The sequence below is a fragment of the Hyperolius riggenbachi genome, chromosome 10 (genome assembly GCF_040937935.1).
Source record: "Hyperolius riggenbachi isolate aHypRig1 chromosome 10, aHypRig1.pri, whole genome shotgun sequence".
Classification (NCBI taxonomy): Eukaryota; Metazoa; Chordata; class Amphibia; order Anura; family Hyperoliidae; genus Hyperolius; species Hyperolius riggenbachi.
Window position 1 is genome coordinate 275,536,973 of NC_090655.1, and position 20,563 is coordinate 275,557,535.

The 20,563-nt window shown below is 46.0% G+C and overlaps 2 protein-coding genes across 2 annotated transcripts in view; both read right to left on the reverse strand.

The window, feature by feature from the left end:
• The window catches only part of LOC137535481 (oocyte zinc finger protein XlCOF22-like), a 34,402-nt gene extending 29,507 nt beyond the window's left edge, over positions 1-4,895 (reverse strand). Inside the window, exon 1 of the mRNA XM_068257319.1 lies at positions 4,821-4,895. The gene's annotated coding sequence lies outside the window, so the exon portion shown is untranslated. The remainder of the gene's footprint in view (positions 1-4,820) is intronic.
• The window catches only part of LOC137537221 (uncharacterized), a 256,733-nt gene that overhangs the window by 141,979 nt on the left and 94,191 nt on the right, over positions 1-20,563 (reverse strand). The window lies entirely within an intron of this gene.

A 20,563-nucleotide genomic window follows, 5' to 3' on the forward strand; every position in this document is an offset into this window, starting at 1 on the left:
GCCAACTACTACCCTTCCCTCCCTCCCATACAGGGGACTATACTACAGATCAGGGTATAACTAGAGGGGAGGAGCACCTGATATCACAGGGGAGCCCAGAGCCAACTACTACCCTTCCCTTCCTCACATACAGGGGACTATACTACAGATCAGGGTATAACTAGAGGGGAGGCGCACCTGATATCACAGGGGGGCCCAGAGCCAACTACTACCCTTCCTCCCATACAGGGGACTATACTACAGATCAGGGTATAACTAGAGGGGAGGAGCACCTGATATCACAGGGGGGCCCAGAGCCAACTACTACCCTTCCCTTCCTCCCATACAGGGGACTATACTACAGATCAGGGTATAACTAGAGGGGAGGAGCACCTGATATCACAGGGGAGCCCAGAGCCAACTACTACCCTTCCCTCCCTCCCATACAGGGGACTATACTACAGATCAGGGTATAACTAGAGGGGAGGAGCACCTGATATCACAGGGGAGCCCAGAGCCAACTACTACCCTTCCCTTCCTCACATACAGGGGACTATACTACAGATCAGGGTATAACTAGAGGGGAGGCGCACCTGATATCACAGGGGGGCCCAGAGCCAACTACTACCCTTCCTCCCATACAGGGGACTATACTACAGATCAGGGTATAACTAGAGGGGAGGAGCACCTGATATCACAGGGGAGCCCAGAGCCAACTACTACCCTTCCCTTCCTCACATACAGGGGACTATACTACAGATCAGGGTATAACTAGAGGGGAGGCGCACCTGATATCACAGGGGGGCCCAGAGCCAACTACTGACCTTCCCTTCCTCACATACAGGGGACTATACTACAGATCAGGGGTATAACTAGAGGGGAGGAGCACCTGATATCACAGGGGGGCCCAGAGCCAACTACTACCCTTCCCTTCCTCCCATACAGGGGACTATACTACAGATCAGGGTATAACTAGAGGGGAGGAGCACCTGATATCACAGGGGAGCCCAGAGCCAACTACTACCCTTCCCTCCCTCCCATACAGGGGACTATACTACAGATCAGGGTATAACTAGAGGGGAGGAGCACCTGATATCACAGGGGAGCCCAGAGCCAACTACTACCCTTCCCTTCCTCACATACAGGGGACTATACTACAGATCAGGGTATAACTAGAGGGGAGGCGCACCTGATATCACAGGGGGGCCCAGAGCCAACTACTACCCTTCCTCCCATACAGGGGACTATACTACAGATCAGGGTATAACTAGAGGGGAGGAGCACCTGATATCACAGGGGAGCCCAGAGCCAACTACTACCCTTCCCTTCCTCACATACAGGGGACTATACTACAGATCAGGGTATAACTAGAGGGGAGGCGCACCTGATATCACAGGGGGGCCCAGAGCCAACTACTGACCTTCCCTTCCTCACATACAGGGGACTATACTACAGATCAGGGGTATAACTAGAGGGGAGGAGCACCTGATATCACAGGGGGGCCCAGAGCCAACTACTACCCTTCCCTTCCTCCCATACAGCGGACTATACTACAGATCAGAGGTATAACTAGAGGGGAGGAGCACCTGATATCACAGGGAGGCCAGAGCCAACTGCTACCCTTCCCTTCCTCCCATACAGGGGACTATACTACAGATCAGGGTATAACTAGAGGGGGGCAGCACCTGATATCACAGGGGGGCCCAGAGCCAACTACTACCCTTCCCTTCCTCCCATACAGGGGACTATACTACAGATCAGGGTATAACTAGAGGGGAGGAGCACCTGATATCACAGGGGGGCCCAGAGCCAACTACTACCCTTCCCTCCCTCCCATACAGGGGACTATACTACAGATCAGGGTATAACTAGAGGGGAGGAGCACCTGATATCACAGGGGGGCCCAGAGCCAACTACTACCCTTCCCTTCCTCCCATACAGGGGACTATACTACAGATCAGGGTATAACTAGAGGGGAGGAGCACCTGATATCACAGGGGAGCCCAGAGCCAACTACTACCCTTCCCTCCCTCCCATACAGGGGACTATACTACAGATCAGGGTATAACTAGAGGGGAGGAGCACCTGATATCACAGGGGAGCCCAGAGCCAACTACTACCCTTCCCTTCCTCACATACAGGGGACTATACTACAGATCAGGGTATAACTAGAGGGGAGGCGCACCTGATATCACAGGGGGGCCCAGAGCCAACTACTACCCTTCCTCCCATACAGGGGACTATACTACAGATCAGGGTATAACTAGAGGGGAGGAGCACCTGATATCACAGGGGGGCCCAGAGCCAACTACTACCCTTCCCTTCCTCCCATACAGGGGACTATACTACAGATCAGGGTATAACTAGAGGGGAGGAGCACCTGATATCACAGGGGAGCCCAGAGCCAACTACTACCCTTCCCTCCATCCCATACAGGGGACTATACTACAGATCAGGGTATAACTAGAGGGGAGGAGCACCTGATATCACAGGGGAGCCCAGAGCCAACTACTACCCTTCCCTTCCTCACATACAGGGGACTATACTACAGATCAGGGTATAACTAGAGGGGAGGCGCACCTGATATCACAGGGGGGCCCAGAGCCAACTACTGACCTTCCCTTCCTCACATACAGGGGACTATACTACAGATCAGGGTATAACTAGAGGGGAGGCGCACCTGATATCACAGGGGGGCCCAGAGCCAACTACTACCCTTCCCTTCCTCCCATACAGGGGACTATACTACAGATCAGGGTATAACTAGAGGGGAGGAGCACCTGATATCACAGGGGGGCCCAGAGCCAACTACTACCCTTCCCTTCCTCCCATACAGGGGACTATACTACAGATCAGGGGTATAACTAGAGGGGAGGAGCACCTGATATCACAGGGGGGCCCAGAGCCAACTACTACCCTTCCCTTCCTCCCATACAGGGGACTATACTACAGATCAGGGTATAACTAGAGGGGAGGAGCACCTGATATCACAGGGGGGCCAGAGCCAACTACTACCCTTCCCTTCCTCCCATACAGGGGACTATACTACAGATCAGGGTATAACTAGAGGGGGGCAGCACCTGATATCACAGGGGGGCCCAGAGCCAACTACTACCCTCCCCTTCCTCCCATACAGGGGACTATACTACAGATCAGGGTATAACTAGAGGGGGGCAGCACCTAATATCACAGGGGAGCCCAGAGCAAACAACTACCCTTCCCTTCCTCCCATACAAGGGACTATACTACAGATCAGGGTATAACTAGAGGGGAGGAGCACCTGATATCACAGGGGGGCCCAGAGCCAACTACTACCCTTCCCTTCCTCCCATACAGGGGACTATACTACAGATCAGGGTATAACTAGAGGGGAGGAGCACCTGATATCACAGGGGGGCCCAGAGCCAACTACTACCCTTCCCTTCCTCCCATACAGGGGACTATACTACAGATCAGGGTATAACTAGAGGGGAGGAGCACCTGATATCACAGGGGAGCCCAGAGCCAACTGCTACCCTTCCCTTCCTCCCATACAGGGGACTATACTACAGATCAGGGTATAACTAGAGGGGAGGAGCACCTGATATCACAGGGGGGCCCAGAGCCAACTACTACCCTTCCCTTCCTCCCATACAGCGGACTATACTACAGATCAGAGGTATAACTAGAGGGGAGGAGCACCTGATATCACAGGGAGGCCAGAGCCAACTGCTACCCTTCCTCCCATACAGGGGACTATACTACAGATCAGGGTATAACTAGAGGGGAGGAGCACCTGATATCACAGGGGGGCCCAGAGCCAACTACTACCCTTCCATTCCTCCCATACAGCGGACTATACTACAGATCAGAGGTATAACTAGAGGGGAGGAGCACCTGATATCACAGGGGGGCCCAGAGCCAGCTACTCCCATACAGGGGACTATACTACAGATCAGGGTATAACTAGAGGGGAGGAGCACCTGATATCACAGGGGGGCCCAGAGCCAACTACTACCCTTCCCTTCCTCCCATAAAGGGGACTATACTACAGATCAGGGTATAACTAGAGGGGAGGAGCACCTGATATCACAGGGGGGCCCAGAGCCAACTACTACCCGTCCCTTCCTCCCATACAGGGGACTATACTACAGATCAGGGTATAACTAGAGGGGAGGAGCACCTGATATCACAGGGGGGCCCAGAGCCAACTACTACCCTTCCCTCCCTCCCATACAGGGGACTATACTACAGATCAGGGTATAACTAGAGGGGAGGAGCACCTGATATCACAGGGGGCCCAGAGCCAACTACTACCCGTCCCTTCCTCCCATACAGGGGACTATACTACAGATCAGGGTATAACTAGAGGGGAGGAGCACCTGATATCACAGGGGGGCCCAGAGCCAACTACTACCCTTCCCTTCCTCCCATACAGGGGACTATACTACAGATCAGAGGTATAACTAGAGGGGAGGAGCACCTGATATCACAGGGAGGCCAGAGCCAACTGCTACCCTTCCTCCCATACAGGGGACTATACTACAGATCAGGGGTTTTGTGGCTACACTGGTTATGGGTGTGAAGATCAGGATGGTCACACTTGTTTTAGGACCCGTGTGAGATGGGCCCCCAGGCTGTGAAGGGCCCCCAGGGGAGGCAAGGGAAGAGGTGTGAATGAATATTGGGAGGCCTCATTAAAGTTTTGCTGGGGCCTTATGAATTGTAGATATGCCACTGCTTGCATTGTATAAAATGATATAAATATGTCAGCCTGCATATTGGTGTCACTTCAGGTGAGCTATAATGCCCATCAGGAGTAGAAGGTGCTGGGGTGCGGGTGATAAAGGAATTAGGCTTACCTGTAACAATGGAATCTCATGATTGGGCACCTCTGCCTCTGCCATGGCTCTGTGTACAGCACACACACTCTCAGGGACTTCTGGGTAATGGCAGCCAGTGGGCGTGGCATCATGACATCATACATGGGGCTGGGGTCGCCATTTTGTAGACTGGCAGGAGGCATCTATACATAGTACTATCTGCCCTTACTATATAGAGTCATGTAGTGTAGGAAGTTGTCAGATGTATAGGAGTTTTATACCTCTGTACACAGGGAGATATTCAGAACATAATTATGTGGTGAACATAAGGCTACAAAATACATTAGCATAAACGTAATTAAATATAATTCTCTGCTGCCATCTAGCGATCATTCTTCAGAATTACACTTCATAGAATCATTTCTAAAAAGGGTTCTTGGTGTGATTTGCCTTCTTAAAACAGAAGCAAATTTGCAATAATGTAGCTCAGGCATGGGCAAACTTGGCCCTCCAGCTGTTAAGGAACTACAAGTCCCACAATGCATTTGCCTTTATGAGTCATGACTGTGGCTGTAAGACTCCTGCAATGCATTGTGGGATTTGTAGTTCCGTAACAGCTGGATGGCCAAGTTTGCCCATGCCTGATTTAGCTATAAGTGAACATTTGTAGTTACCCACAATGCCCCACCACTGAATATGCAAATTATCTCTTTTCGCCTCTTCTGTTTTAAGAAGGGAAATTACACCAAGCATTGCTTATTAGTAGGAGGGCTTTTCAGGCTCTTTTGTCCCCCTATAAATTCCTAGTGGTTTGGGTCACCCTGAACTGCTTGGTTACTCTGTTGTACTGGTCCAAGCTCTATGCCCATACGGCAATATCAATCCCTACCTTGTGGCCCCTGCTACAGGGAACAAGTGCACAAATACGGTGACTGTCACCACTACACAAATATTGCCGCCGAGAGGACTAACATTTATGTTCTGGAGGTGTCAACTAGTAAAAACAATTATTTGCTCACCTGACGTTATCACTAAAGCTCTTTGTGGTTGTGATCAGTGGGGTAAATGTGTTTCATCTGTCAGTGTGAAGCAGGCCTAACCCTTACACTACCTGATCAACGTGTACATGCCGGACCTTTTAAAGAGACTCTGTAACAAAATTTTCAGCCTTATTTCCTCTATCCTGTAAGTTCCTATACCTGTTCTAATGTGCTCTGGATTACTGCAGCCTTTCCTAGTTGCACTGTCTCTGTAATATATCTAATCTTCTTTCCTTTGTCAGGCTTTGTCGATACAGAGAGGAACGTGCTGCCTCTGCTGTGATAAGGAGAAGTTATGCATGCCCCCTCCACGCCCCCTGCAGGCTCTGTGTGTGCTTTGTTTATTAGCACAGACAGGCCTCTGCTCTCTGTTTCAGCTTGTCATGCTGAGAAACTGTGAGAATCCCTGACAGGAGTGCAGATAATTCACTGGTAACATGATATATATATATATATATATATATATATATATATATATATATATATACACACACACACACACACACACACACACACACATATATATATATATATATATATATATATATATACATACATACATCACTTCCTGGTTAGCGGCCATCTTTTTTGTTTGTAAATACTGCCTAAACTGGCGAGGATTGCGGCAGGGAGCTGCAGAAACGGCAAAGAGGAATCCTGGAGGTCACAGTGATTTGATTGGTATGTTTTTATTGTACAAATCGGACAGTACAGATTGAGGACCACAGTCTTTCTACCCCTTAAGGACCGGCCACTTTTTTTCCATTCAGACCACTGCAGCTTTCACGGTTTATTGCTCGCTCATACAACCTACCACCTAAATGAATTTTGGCTCCTTTTCTTGTCACTAATAAAGCTTTCTTTTGGTGCTATTTGATTGCTCCTGCGATTTTTACTTTTTATTATATTCATCAAAAAAGACATGAATTTTGGCAAAAAAATGATTTTTTTAACTTTCTGTGCTGACAATTTTCAAATAAAGTAATATTTCTGTATACATGCAGCGCGAAAAAGGTGGACAAACATGTTTTTGATAAAAAAAAAACCATTCAGTGTATATTTATTGGTTTGGGTAAAAGTTATAGCGTTTACAAACTATGGTGCAAAAAGTGAATTTTGCCATTTTCAAGCAACTATGACTTTTCTGACCCCCTGTCATGTTTCATGAGAGGCTAGAATTCCAGGATAGTATAAATACCCCCCAAATGACCCCATTTTGGAAAGAAGACATCCCAAAGTATTCACTGAGAGGCATAGTGAGTTCATAGAAGATATTATTTTTTGTCACAAGTAAGCGGAAAATGACACTTTGTGACAAAAAAAAAGAAAAAAAAAAGAATCCATTTCTTCTAACTTGCGACAAAAAAAAAATGAAATCTGCCACGGACTCACCATGCCCCTCTCTGAATACCTTGAAGTGTCTACTTTCCAAAATGGGGTCATTTGTGGGGTGTGTTTACTGTCCTCGCATTTTGGGGGGTGCTAATTTGTAAGCACCCCTGTAAAGCCTAAAGGTGCTCATTGGACTTTGGGCCCCTTAGCGCAGTTAGGCTGCAAAAAAGTGCCACACATGTGGTATTGCCGTACTCAAGAGAAGTAGTAGAATGTGTTTTGGGGTGTATTTTTACACATACCCATGCTGGGTGGGAGAAATATCTCTGTAAATGACAATTTTTTCATTTTTTTTACACACAATTGTCCATTTACAGAGTTATTTCTCCCACCCAGCATGGGTATGTGTAAAAATACACCCCAAAACACATTGTACTACTTCTCCCGAGTACGGCGATACCACATGTGTGGCACTTTTTTGCACCCTAACTGCGCTAAAGGGCCCAAAGTCCAATGAGTACCTTTAGGATTTCACAAGTCATTTTGCGGAATTTGATTTCCAGACTACTCCTCACGGTTTAGGGCCCCTAAAATGCCAGGGCAGTATAGGAACCCCACAAATGACCCCATTTTAGAAAGAAGACACCCCAAGGTATTCCGTTAGGAGTATAATGAGTTCATAGAAGATTTTATTTTTTGTCAAAAGTTAGCGGAAAATTGATTTTTATTGTTTTTTTCACAAAGTGTCATTTTCCACTAACTTGTGACAAAAAATAAAATCTTCTATGAACTCACCATACTCCTAACGGAATACCTTGAGGTGTCTTCGTTCTAAAATGGGGTCATTTGTGGGGTTCCTATACTGCCCTGGCATTTTAGGGGCCCTAAACCGTGAGGAGTAGTCTGGAAATCAAATTCCGCAAAATGACCTGTGAAATCCTAAAGGTACTCATTGGACTTTGGGCCCTTTAGCGCAGTTAGGGTGCAAAAAAGTGCCACACATGTGGTATCGCCGTACTCGGGAGAAGTAGTACAATGTGTTTTGGGGTGTATTTTTACACATACCCATGCTGGGTGGGAGAAATAACTCTGTAAATGGACAATTGTGTGTAAAAAAATCAAAAGATTGTCATTTACAGAGGTATTTCTCCCACCCAGCATGGGTATGTGTAAAAATACACCCCAAAACACATTGTACTACTTCTCCCGAGTATGGCAATACCACATGTGTGGCACTTTTTTGCACCCTAACTGCGCTAAAGGGCCCAAAGTCCAATGAGTACCTTTAGGATTTCACAGGTCATTTTGCGAAATTTGATTTCCAGACTACTCCTCACGGTTTAGGGCCCCTAAAATGCCAGTTCAGTATAGGAACCCCACAAATGACCCCATTTTAGAAAGAAGACACCCCAAGGTATTCCGTTAGGAGTATGGTGAGTTCATAGAAGATTTTATTTTTTGTCACAAGTTAGTGGAAAATGTCACTTTGTGAAAAAAACAATAAAAATCAATTTTCCGCTAACTTTTGACAAAAAATAAAATCTTCTATGAACTCACCATACTCCTAACGGAATACCTTTGGGTGTCTTCTTTCTAGAATGGGGTCATTTGTGGGGTTACTATACTGCCCTGGCATTTTAGGGGCCCTAAACCGTGAGGAGTAGTCTTGAAACCAAATGTCGCAAAATGACCTGTGAAATCCTAAAGGTACTCATTGGACTTTGGGCCCCTTAGCGTACTTAGGGTGTAAAAAAGTGCCACACATGTGGTACCGCCGTACTCAGGAGAAGTAGTATAATGTGTTTTGGGGTGTATTTTTACACATACCCATGCTAAGTGGGAGAAATATCTCTGTAAATGACAATTGTTTGATTTGTTTTACACACAATTGACCATTTACATAGAAATTTCTCCCACCCAGCATGGGTATGTGTAAAAATACACCCCAAAACACATTATACTACTTTTCCTGAGTACGGCGGTACCACATGTGTGACACTTTTTTGCAGCCTAGGTGCGCTAAGGGGCCCAACGTCCTATTCACGGGTCATTTTGAGGCATTTGTTTTCTAGACTACTCCTCGCGGTTTAGGGCCCCTAAAATGCCAGGGCAGTATAGGAACCCCACAAGTGACCCCATTTTAGAAAGAAGACACCCCAAGGTATTCCGTTAGGTGTATGGCGAGTTCATAGAAGATTTTATTTTTTGTCACAAGTTAGTGAAAAATGACACTTTGTGAAAAAAAAACCAATAAAAATCAATTTCCGCTAACTTTTGACAAAAAATAAAATCTTCTATGAACTCGTCATACACCTAACAGAATACCTTGGGGTGTCTTTTTTTCTAAAATAGGGTCACTTGTGGGGTTCCTATACCGCCCTGGCATTTTACGGGCCCAAAACCGTGAGTAGTCTGGAAACCAAATGTCTCAAAATGACTGTTCAGGGGTATAAGCATCTGCAAATTTTGATGACAGGTGGTCTATGAGGGGGCGAATTTTGTGGAACCGGTCATAAGCAGGGTGGCCTTTTAGATGACAGGTTGTATTGGGCCTGATCTGATGGATAGGAGTGCTAGGGGGGTGACAGGAGGTGATTGATGGGTGTCTCAGGGGGTGGTTAGAGCGGAAAATAGATGCAATCAATGCACTGGGGAGGTGATCGGAAGGGGGTCTGAGGGGGATCTGAGGGTTTGGCCGAGTGATCAGGAGCCCACACGGGGCAAATTAGGGCCTGATCTGATGGGTAGGTGTGCTAGGGGGTGACAGGAGGTGATTGATGGGTGTCTCAAGGTGTGATTAGAGGGGGGAATAGATGCAAGCAATGCACTGGCGAGGTGATCAGGGCTGGGGTCTGAGGGCATTCTGAGGGTGTGGGCGGGTGATTGAGTGCCCTAGGGGCAGATAGGGGTCTAATCTGATAGGTAGCAGTGACAGGGGGTGATTGATGGGTAATTAGTGGGTGTTTAGGGTAGAGAACAGATGTGAACACTGCACTTGGGAGGTGATCGGACGTCGGATCTGCGGGCGATCTATTGGTGTGGGTGGGTGATCAGATTGCCCGCAAGGGGCAGGTTAGGGGCTGATTGATGGGTGGCAGTGACAGCGGGTGATTGATGGGTGATTGATAGGTGATTGACAGGTGATCAGTGGGTTATTACAGGGAAGGACAGATGTAAATAATGCCCTGGCGAATTGATAAGGGGGGGTCTGAGGGCAATCTGAGCGTGTAGGCGGGTGATTGGGTGCCCGCAAGGGGCAGATTAGGGTCTGATCTGATGGGTAACAGTGACAGGTGGTGATAGGGGGTGATTGATGGGTAATTAGTGGGTGTTTAGAGGAGAGAATAGATGGAAACACTGCGCTTGGGTGGTGATCTGATGTCGGATCTGCGGGCGATCTATTGGTGTGGGTGGGTGATCAGTTTGCCCGCAAGGGGCAGGTTAGGGGCTGATTGATGGGTGGCAGTGACAGGGGTGATTGATGGGTGGCAGTGATGGGGTGATTGATGGGTGATTGACAGGTGATCAGTGGGTTATTACAGGGAAGGACAGATGTAAATAATGCCCTGGCGAATTGATAAGGGGGGGTCTGAGGGCAATTTGAGCGTGTAGGCGGGTGATTGGGTGCCCGCAAGGGGCAGATTAAGGTCTGATCTGATGGGTAACAGTGACAGGTGGTGATAGGGGGTGATTGATGGGTGATTGATGGGTAATTAGTGAGTGTTTAGAGGAGAGAATAGATGGAAACACTGCGCTTGGGTGGTGATCTGATGTCGGATCTGCGGGCGATCTATTGGTGTGGGTGGGTGATCAGTTTGCCCGCAAGGGGCAGGTTAGGGGCTGATTGTTGGGTGGCAGTGACAGGGGGTGATTGATGGGTGATAGGTGATTGGCAGGTGATTGACAGGTGATCAGTGGGTTATTACAGGGAAGGACAGATGTAATTAATGCACTGGTGAATTGATAAGGGGGGGGGGGGTCTGAGGGCAATCTGAGCATGTGGGCGGGTGATTGGGTGCCCGCAAGGGGCAGCTTAGGGTCTGATCTGATAGGTAACAGTGACAGGTGGTGATAGGGGGTGATTGATGGGTAATTAGTGGGTGTTTAGAGAAGATAACAGATGTAAACAATACATTTGGGAGGTAATCTGACGGTGGGTTTGTGGGCGATCTAATGGTGTGGGTGGGTGATCAGATTGCCCGCAAGGGGCAGGTTAGGGGCTGATTGATGGGTGGCAGTGACAGGGGGTGACAGGGGGTGATTGATGGGTGATAGGTGATTGGCAGGTGATTGACAGGTGATCAGTGGGTTATTACAGGGAAGAACAGATGTAATTAATGCACTGGCGAATTGATAAGGGGGGGTCAGAGGGCAATCTGAGCGTGTTAGCGGGTGATTGGGTGCCCGCAAGGGGCAGATTAGGGTCTGATCTGATAGGTAAACGTGACAGGTGGTGATAGGGGGTGATTGATGGGTGATTGATGGGTAATTAGTGGGTGTTTAGAGGAGAGAATAGATGTAAACAATGGATTTGGGAGGTGATCTGATGTCGGATCTGCGGGCGATCTATTGGTGTGGAGGGGTGATCAGATTGCCCGCAAGGGGCAGGTTAGGGGCTGATTGTTGGGTGGCAGTGACAGGGGGTGATTGATGGGTGATTGATGGGTGATTGACAGGTTATCAGGGAAGATAGATGCATACAGTACACAGGGGGGGGGGGTCTGGGGAGAATCTGAGGGGTGGGGGGTGATCAGGAGGGGGCAGGGGGGGGGGATAAAAAAAAAATAACGTTGACAGATAGTGACAGGGAGTGATTGATGGGTTATTAGGGGGGTGATTGGGTGCAAACAGGGGTCTGGGGGGTGGGCAGGGGGGGGTCTGAGGGGTGCTGTGGGCGATCAGTGGGCGGGGGGGGCAGATCAGTGTGTTTGGGTGCAGACTAGGGTGGCTGCAGCCTGCCCTGGTGGTCCCTCGGACACTGGGACCACCAGGGCAGGAGGCAGCCTGTATAATACACTTTGTATACATTACAAAGTGTATTATACACTTTGTAGCGGCGATCGCGGGGTTAACATCCCGCCGGCGCTTCCGTATGGCCGGCGGGATGTTACGGCGGGTGGGCGGAGCCAGTTGCCGGGGGAAGCGCGCGTCATCAATGACGCGATCGCTCCCCTGGCATGCCTAAAGGACACGCCGCCTGAAGGCGTATTGCGGTCCTTTAGGCGTCCACTTTGCCGCCGCCCATGGGCTGTGGGCGGTCGGCAAGTGGTTAAAGCACTTTATTCTGCAAATTAGGAAATGTCATGTAATAAATGCCAAAGCCTAGTCAGCATAACACGGTGAGAAGAAAGTCCCCCTCCACCGTGTCAAACACCTTTTCAGCATCCAGGGAAGTCAGGACACGGGAGCCAATGTTAGTCTGGGTTGCTTACAAATTGATCACAATACTTACATTTATTTTTTTGACTTTATATTTATTGCATTTTTTTTCTCAATTTAACCACTTCCCCTCCCCCGGGACAAGTAACTACATCACTGCACAATGCCATAACTGCTTGCAGGGGCGTAGCTACTACGTCCCTCCCCGATGCGCGATCCCACTCACCTCTCGCGCTCGTTACCGACGCCGATCGTTAGCCGCTAGATCAATGAATAAGAACACAGTTCCGATTCATTGATTTAAGTCCCTGTGTGAATGACCGTAGGTGTCTATGAGACGGCTTCGCCATTCACCAAAGACCGTCCACACAGTGCTTCCTGTTTGCAAAGTAATACTACGCATACGGAAGTCAGCTACGAGGACATCTTGTGGCCAAATAGTAAAAATTACATCTACTTTTTTTTTCAATAAAATACATATTTTCACCTTACTTTTACATTTAAAATGACCCTCTGACCTCCCACAATTTTTTTTATAAATTATTTTTTTTTTTTAATATATATATATTTTTTTTTTTTAAACAAATAAAAGAAAATATATAAATAATTACCTAAGGGACTGAACTTTTTAAATATGTATGTAAAACGTGTACATTACTGTTGCTCTATAAATTATGGGCTTGTAATTAGGGATGGACACAAAACTGAAAAAATGCACCTTTATTTCCAAATAAAATATTGACGCCACACATTGTACTAGGGAAAAATTGGAAACGTTGCAATATCCGGGACAAACGGGCAAATAAAATGTGTGGGTTTTAATTATGGCAGCATATAGCATGTATTATTTTAAAACTATAATGGCTGCAAACTGAGAAACAATACATTTTTCCAATACAATCTTCCTGTTAAAACACTTCAGAATTAAATAATTCTTTGCAAAAAGTACCCTCCAAAGAAAACCGAATTGGTGGCAAAAAAAAAACAACAGATATAGAGTTTCGTTGTGATCAGTAGTAATAAAGATATATAGGCGAATGAAGGGAAGGAGTGCTGACAGGTAAAAACTGCTCTGGATTTTTAAGGGGAAAAACCCTTGGAGATGAAGAGGTTAAATCAGGTTCAAAGGCTTAGCCAATCGTATAGAAAATGCCAAAATAAAAAATAATAAATAAGAGGGGTTCACATACTGTTTCGTATGACTGTAAAACAAAGACACAGAGAGAGGGAAATCTCCTGTCCTCAGTTCAGTCTGGATGAATGGGAGCTTCTAATATCCCCACATCTGCAGCTCACAGCAGGTAAATAACAATGTTTTATAGAACTTTCCTGGAGTCTCACACTCTTATTTTCACACTAAAGTGTATCAGAGATGAAAATGAAAAAGATTGTATACATACCTGGGGCTTCCTCCAGCCCCATCCGCCTGGATCGCTCCCACACTGCCGTCCTCAGCTGCCTGCAGCTACGAGAATCGGGTCTCCGCACTTCCGTCAGTCAGACCCAGTCTAGCGTAAGAGAAGTGCGCTGTTTGCATATCTCTGCAGCAGCCGCTGGAGAGATACATAGAGGGCGCACTTCACCTGTGTAGGCTGGCTCTGATGATGTCAGTGATGGGACCCGGTTCTCGTAGCTGCAGGCAGCGGAGGATGGCGGCGAGGGAGCGATCCAGGCGGATGGGGCTGGAGGAAGCCCCAGTTATGTATAACATTTTTTTCATTTTCCCGTCTCAGGTTTATTTTAAAGGGTTGTATCCTGACTTTCAATTATGCAAAGCAGGGAAATCATTGTGATGTAAAATCTGGTTTATTCGGCTCCCAACAAAAACAAATAGTGATAATTTTAGCACTCATGTGTTGTGCGATCAGGAGTGTTGGTCCAGCCAGATAAAAGCATTTTGGCTTTTACTTACATGCATGCAACTGCAGATCCTGCCTCATTTATATGGATAAAACACCTGGTTTATTAACCGCTGCAATGGAAAGTAAGTGAGTGAACACAAGGCAAGTCCTAACTAGGCTTAGTACTATATATACCAATATTTATTTCATCATGTCACCTCAGTTCAGGGACTTTAACGCTTTACAAACCAATACACTGAGTAGCATGGCAAAAATATTTCCCTCACTTGGAACATGAATAGGGCCTCTCACCAGTGTGAGATCTCTCATGTGTGACAAGGTTTGATTTATATACAATTTCCCACACTCAGAACATGAATAGGGCCTCTTACCAGTGTGGGATCTCTCATGTGTGACAAGGTCTGATTAGAACCCAAAACATTTCCCACACACAGCACAAGAATAGCGCTTCTCACCAGTGTGTATTACCTTCTGTGAGGGCTCATTCACACTAGAGGCGTTTTCAGCCTTTTTTCAAGCGCGGGCAATTTTTTAAATTGCCCACAAACGCTTGTGCAATGAATGTCTATGAGAAGGCTCATAGGGCGGTTTATGTGCTGTGCGTTCACCAATGCGGTGTGTGTACCATTTTTTAGGCGATTTTGCTATAATGGAAAGTATAGGAAGAGTGCTATTCGCGCACAAAAACGCGCAATAAGGCAATTGCGTTTTTTCTTCCGCGGATATTTAAATGGGAAGTTTCTACAGGTCAGCCTGCACTTCCTGTTTCCGGGTCAGCCTGCACTTCCTGTTTCCGGGTCAGCCTGCACTTTGTTTGTAGCTGCAGCTGAAGCAGCCCAAAAAAACGATGATGAGCAGCAAAAGCTGCGTTCCCACAGAGGAGCTGATCACCAAGATCCAGGAATACCTGGAATTATACAACAGACATCCACACTTCAAGGACACCTCCAAGACAAATGTGGCCTGGACTAATATAGCTGCATCCTCCTTTCAGGAGTTCTGGGACTTTCTCACTCAAACAGCACAAGCAGATATAAGTGACTGTTCTGCTGACATTAATCAGATATGTTCTTGCATCATGTGGTTGTGTATGTGTGTTACCTACAGTAGGTCATGGCATTGTGTGCAGAGAACAACAAGGCAATACTGGGGGGCTTCTAATAGCTTCACTACAGAATTGGAACACACACACACACACACACACATATATATGCATGCACGCACGCACGCACGCACGCACGCACGCACGCACGCACGCACACACACACACACACACACACGTTGCTATTAGTGCTGTGTGTTTTTCTATGCTTCTTTTAATGTCATTGTTAGCAAGCAGTCACAAATATATTTAGCATGTTCTTGTTAAAGCGGTGTGTGCCAACATAAAAATCAAATTTCAACAGCAACTGGTCTGAGTGTATTAAGTGATAAAGATGCTAATCCTGCATTCAAAACCTTTTCTGCTGTTGTGGTTTGGAGTTATCACATACTTGAGGAGCACTGGCCCTTTAGTAGTCAGTGCCAAACAGTTGCATGCTGGGGGTTCTTTTTATCTATAATATATTCCTCCTCTTCCATTTATTTCACTGCCTAGCTGCCTATCTGAAACACGATCCCCTGCTCACTTGTGTTTACAAGCAAGGCTGAGGTGACTCAGCGATTGGAGGAGAAAAGAAAAAAAGTAAAGGGCAGAAATTACATTAAGGTTTAGCCTAAACTGTGGGCAAAAGACATGGCCCCCAACAGAATTCTCTTCATTTACTATATAATATTCACTGGAATCAAAACGTGGACAGTATAAAACATGTGTTATGTAAGTAGATCAAGTATTTATCTACTTACTAGCTGATGACCCAGCGTTGCCCGGGTATGTATTTGACTGGTGTTGGCACTGCCCACTTTTTCTAACCCTAACACACAAACACTCATTGACCAAGTTTGTGAGCCTTGGCATCAATACTATGTATATTCCCATAGAAATTAAACAAATCAGTTTGGCGGTTTGTGACTCCGCCCCTCTCCACCATGTCAACCCCAGTCACCTAACTGTAGCAGGTTTGAGGCATCTGCTATCAACAGTGTAAAAATGGCAGCAATTTTAATATTCCCCTTGAAAATCAGGTGAATTTTGATTGGCTATTATAGGCTCCACCCACTTCCCTGAATATTAATCTCAGTCACCCTGTGACCATCTGGGCAAAGTTTGAGAACCCTCTAAGAAGGCCTGCAGTTTATATTTTCCCAGTGAAATTTGTTTTAGACTCTGCCCACTTTTTGTAACCTGGACACACAGTCGCTCAACGATCAAGCTTATGAGCTTTTGGGTCCTTGGTATCAATAAAAACAAATCTGATTGGCTGTTTGTGGCTCCGCCCTTTTTTTTTATTTTTGAACCCTAGTTACCCAATGACCAACTGTACCAGGTTTGAGGCTTGTGCCATTAACAGTGCAAGAATGGCAGCAATTTTCATATTACCCTTGAAAATTAACAGGTGAATATTGATTGGCTTTTTAGGCTTCACCCACTTTTCTGAATATTAATCCCAGTCACCCAGTAACCAAATGTGCAAAGTTTGAGGACCCTGCCATTAACAGTGAAGAAGGGCTTCAGTTTACATTTTCCCAGGAAAATCTGTTTTTGACTCCATCCAGTTTTTGTAACCTTGACACACAGTCACTCAATGACCAAGTTTGTGAGCTTTTGGGTTCCTGGCATCAAAATTGTGTAAATGGAAGCAGTTTATCCAGCAAGGAAATCTTATTGGCTGTTTGTGTCTCCGCCTCTTTAGTGAATTTGAACCCCAGTCACTTAATGACCGACTGTAGCAGGTTTGAGGCCTCTGCCATTAACAGTGTAAGAATGGCAGCAGTTTCAATATTCCCTTTGAAAACCAAAAGGTGAATTTTGATTGGCTGTTGTAGGCTCCACCTACTTTTCTGAATATTAATCCCAGTCACCCAGTGACCAACTGTGTCAAGTTTGAGAACCCTGCCATTAACAGTGTAAGAACGGCTGCAATTTATATTTTCCCATGCAAAAAGTTAGTTGTTTTTGGCTCCGCCCACTGTTTCTAACCTTGACATACAGTCACTCAATGACCAAGTTTATGAGCTTTGGAGTCCTTGGCATCAATAAGTTGCATTTTTCCATTGAAATTAAACAAATCTAACTGGCTGTTTTTAACCCACCCCATTTTCAGAATGTAATCCCCAGTCTCCCAGTGACTGACTGTACCAGATATTAGGCCTCTGCCATTAAGAGTGTAAGAATGGCAGCAATGTAATTATTCCCCTTGAAAATCAATAGGTGAATTCTGATTGGCTGTTGTAGGCTCCACCCACTTTCCTGAATATTAATCTTAGTCATCCAGTGACCACATGTGTCAAGTTTGAGAATCCTGCCAATAACAGAATGGCTGAAATCAATCTAACAAATCCGATTTGCTGTTTGTGGCTCCACCCCCTTTAGTGAATTTGGACCCCAGTCAATGACTGACTGTATCAGATTTAAGGCCTCTGCCATTAATATTGTAAGAATGATAGCAATGTAAGTATTACCCTTCAAAAATCAATAGGTGGATTTTGATCGGCTGTTGCAGGCTTCACCCACTTTCTAAATATTAATCCCAGTCACCCAGTGACCAAGTGTGCCAAGTTTGAGAACCCTGTGATTAACAGTCTAAAGGCCCATACACACGTCGGATTTTAGCGAACGACCCGTCGTTTGAACGTTCCGTCGTTCGGACGTTTTCGCGTCAAATCCGACGTGTGTACAGACTATCGTTCGGGTGATAAGACTGGTTACCAACGATCCGCCAGTTTACATTTTCCCATTAAAAATGAATGGCTGAAATTTGATTGGTGTGTGTGTGTGTGTGTGTGTGTGTGTGTGTGTGTGTGTGTGTGTGTGTGTGTGTGTGTGTGTGTGTGTGTGTGTGTGTGTGTGTGTGTGTGTGTGTGTGTGTGTGTGTGTGTGTGTGTGTGTGTGTGTGTGTGTGTGTGTGTGTGTGTGTGTGTTGTGTGTGTTGTGTGTGTTGTGTGTGTGTGTGTGTTAGGAAAGAGATATCATAACCAACATTTATCATCATTGTGGAAGTCAGAATAGTTTGGTGCTGCCACGGCTCTGTGGTAAAAGGCATTATGTTATTTAGTGGTAGGGCCAAGTCTTCTGTAGCAATAAAGGTGAATGGGAAGTCCTGTGACTGGGGGTTAGGCCGAGGGCCGGGGTCAGGGATGGGAATTTGTATCAGTGGCATTTACAGACAGATGTGTTCAGCAGTTATACAACACTGTGTTTGCTACACTAGATTTGCACTAGTTGTATTACACATGTCTAGGTGCACACTTGTGGCCTGTTGTAATGCCTTTATCATTGGTAACAAAGCGTTTTGTATTTTGTCTTTGCAGTTGGAAGCATTATGGAGATCTATTCTAGAGAACTACAAAAGTGATTTGATGGCACATAACCTTTACCAGGAAAGTGTTTCAGGGGCCAAACACCGCAGAACATGCAGATATGCTGCCTTTCTGAACCTTATGAAGCCACATTCTTGGGCTGCCCTGTAAGTATTGGAACTGAGACATTTCAAGAATAAGGGGTGGTGGATTATTATTCTCCTTTCTTAACAGTGCAGAAGACAATCTACCTGATGAAGAACCCACACAGACTACCAGAACCGATGTGGACATAACTGAGCCATCATCAGTGGATAGTGGTGTTACATGTGTGCAAGAAGAGGAGGAGGAGAAGATCCCTATGCACTCCCCAGAGAGTCCATCCACGAGTTATACTCCCCCATGGAGAGGGCACTCCTCCATATGGATAAATGTGATGAAGAGCGAGCCTACTTGCATGACCCCAGCGCCCAGTTTCTCCTCAGTTCAGCTCCCTCTTTCAGCAAAATACCACAAGGTTGTGTGTCCAACGTGCTATAATTGAGGAGCTTGAGCAATATGTCACACCGCATCCACCTAAAGACCCGCAAGACACATCCTACTATAGGCAAAATCATATGGGGAATCCTCATGCTCCACCCCAAACCCCAACTACAGCCATCTTCTCATAGTCAACCAAGATATGACCATCCAAAGTACTCTGTACCAACTTATCCCACATATTCTCTAAGGTATCCACACCCATACTATCCACCCATAGCAGCAGCAGCTATGTGTAAAAGACCAGCAAGTCCCCTAGACTCCTATCCTGACACAACACTCTTCACAGACCTAAGTGGGCAAGGCAGTGCACAGAACAGACATACTGGAAAATGAGTCTGAGAGTGAGGCAAGGAGCATGTGTAAATTTGAGTTTGAAGAGTGGAATGTAATGTGGCCTCCTAACACAAGCACAATGGTCACTAAAGTTTGTTAGTAAAGGGTTAGGTTTATTTTGTTGAAGCACAATAAGTGCAACAGGCCCTATTTTAAAGCACAGGGCACATATTGTTAGTTTCAAATTACATTAAGAGTAATAACAGTGGTTGTGTAGGACATATAAGCAACAGAGAGAGTAAAGTTGTCTCTAAACGTGTAGGCCAAAATGTTTACCCAACAATATGAAGACCATGTACAAAAGATTTTTTTACAATTAGAAACATTTAAGTGTGCCATGTGAAAGCAACATATGTTATTTTGTGTACTGTGGCCTTTATTTGTACACAAAGTGTAATGTTTATTTTTTTTTTTGGGGGGGGGGGGGGGAGGGGGGGAATCATTATTGTGTCAAGTACTGACAGAAATGCTGGGATGCAGCCAGGAGCGAGGAGGAATGGGCCTTGCCCTTCAAAACAATAAAAGACCCAACTAGAACAACAACTCTTCCACCATGGCTAGCCTGTTATCTACAACCCACAAAGCATTGCAGGTAACACTCCCCTTATATATCCCGTCCATTACACTCATTACATATTTTATTATATAAGCAGCAGGCAGCACACCGTCAATGGAAGCAGAGAGGATGTGCCAAGGCTATCCGGTAACCAATCGGATACTCAATGTAGAAGTATGGAGCCGGCACCATCCAATAGTATCATGCTCTTTTGTTTGTATAGATACTTCTACATTACATATTATGTTAATTTAAAATTTAGAACAAGGGCTCTTTAAATTCAGCCAAAATATACCTGGAAAATATAAAACGCCCCACCAAACAAACGCTCACAAAACG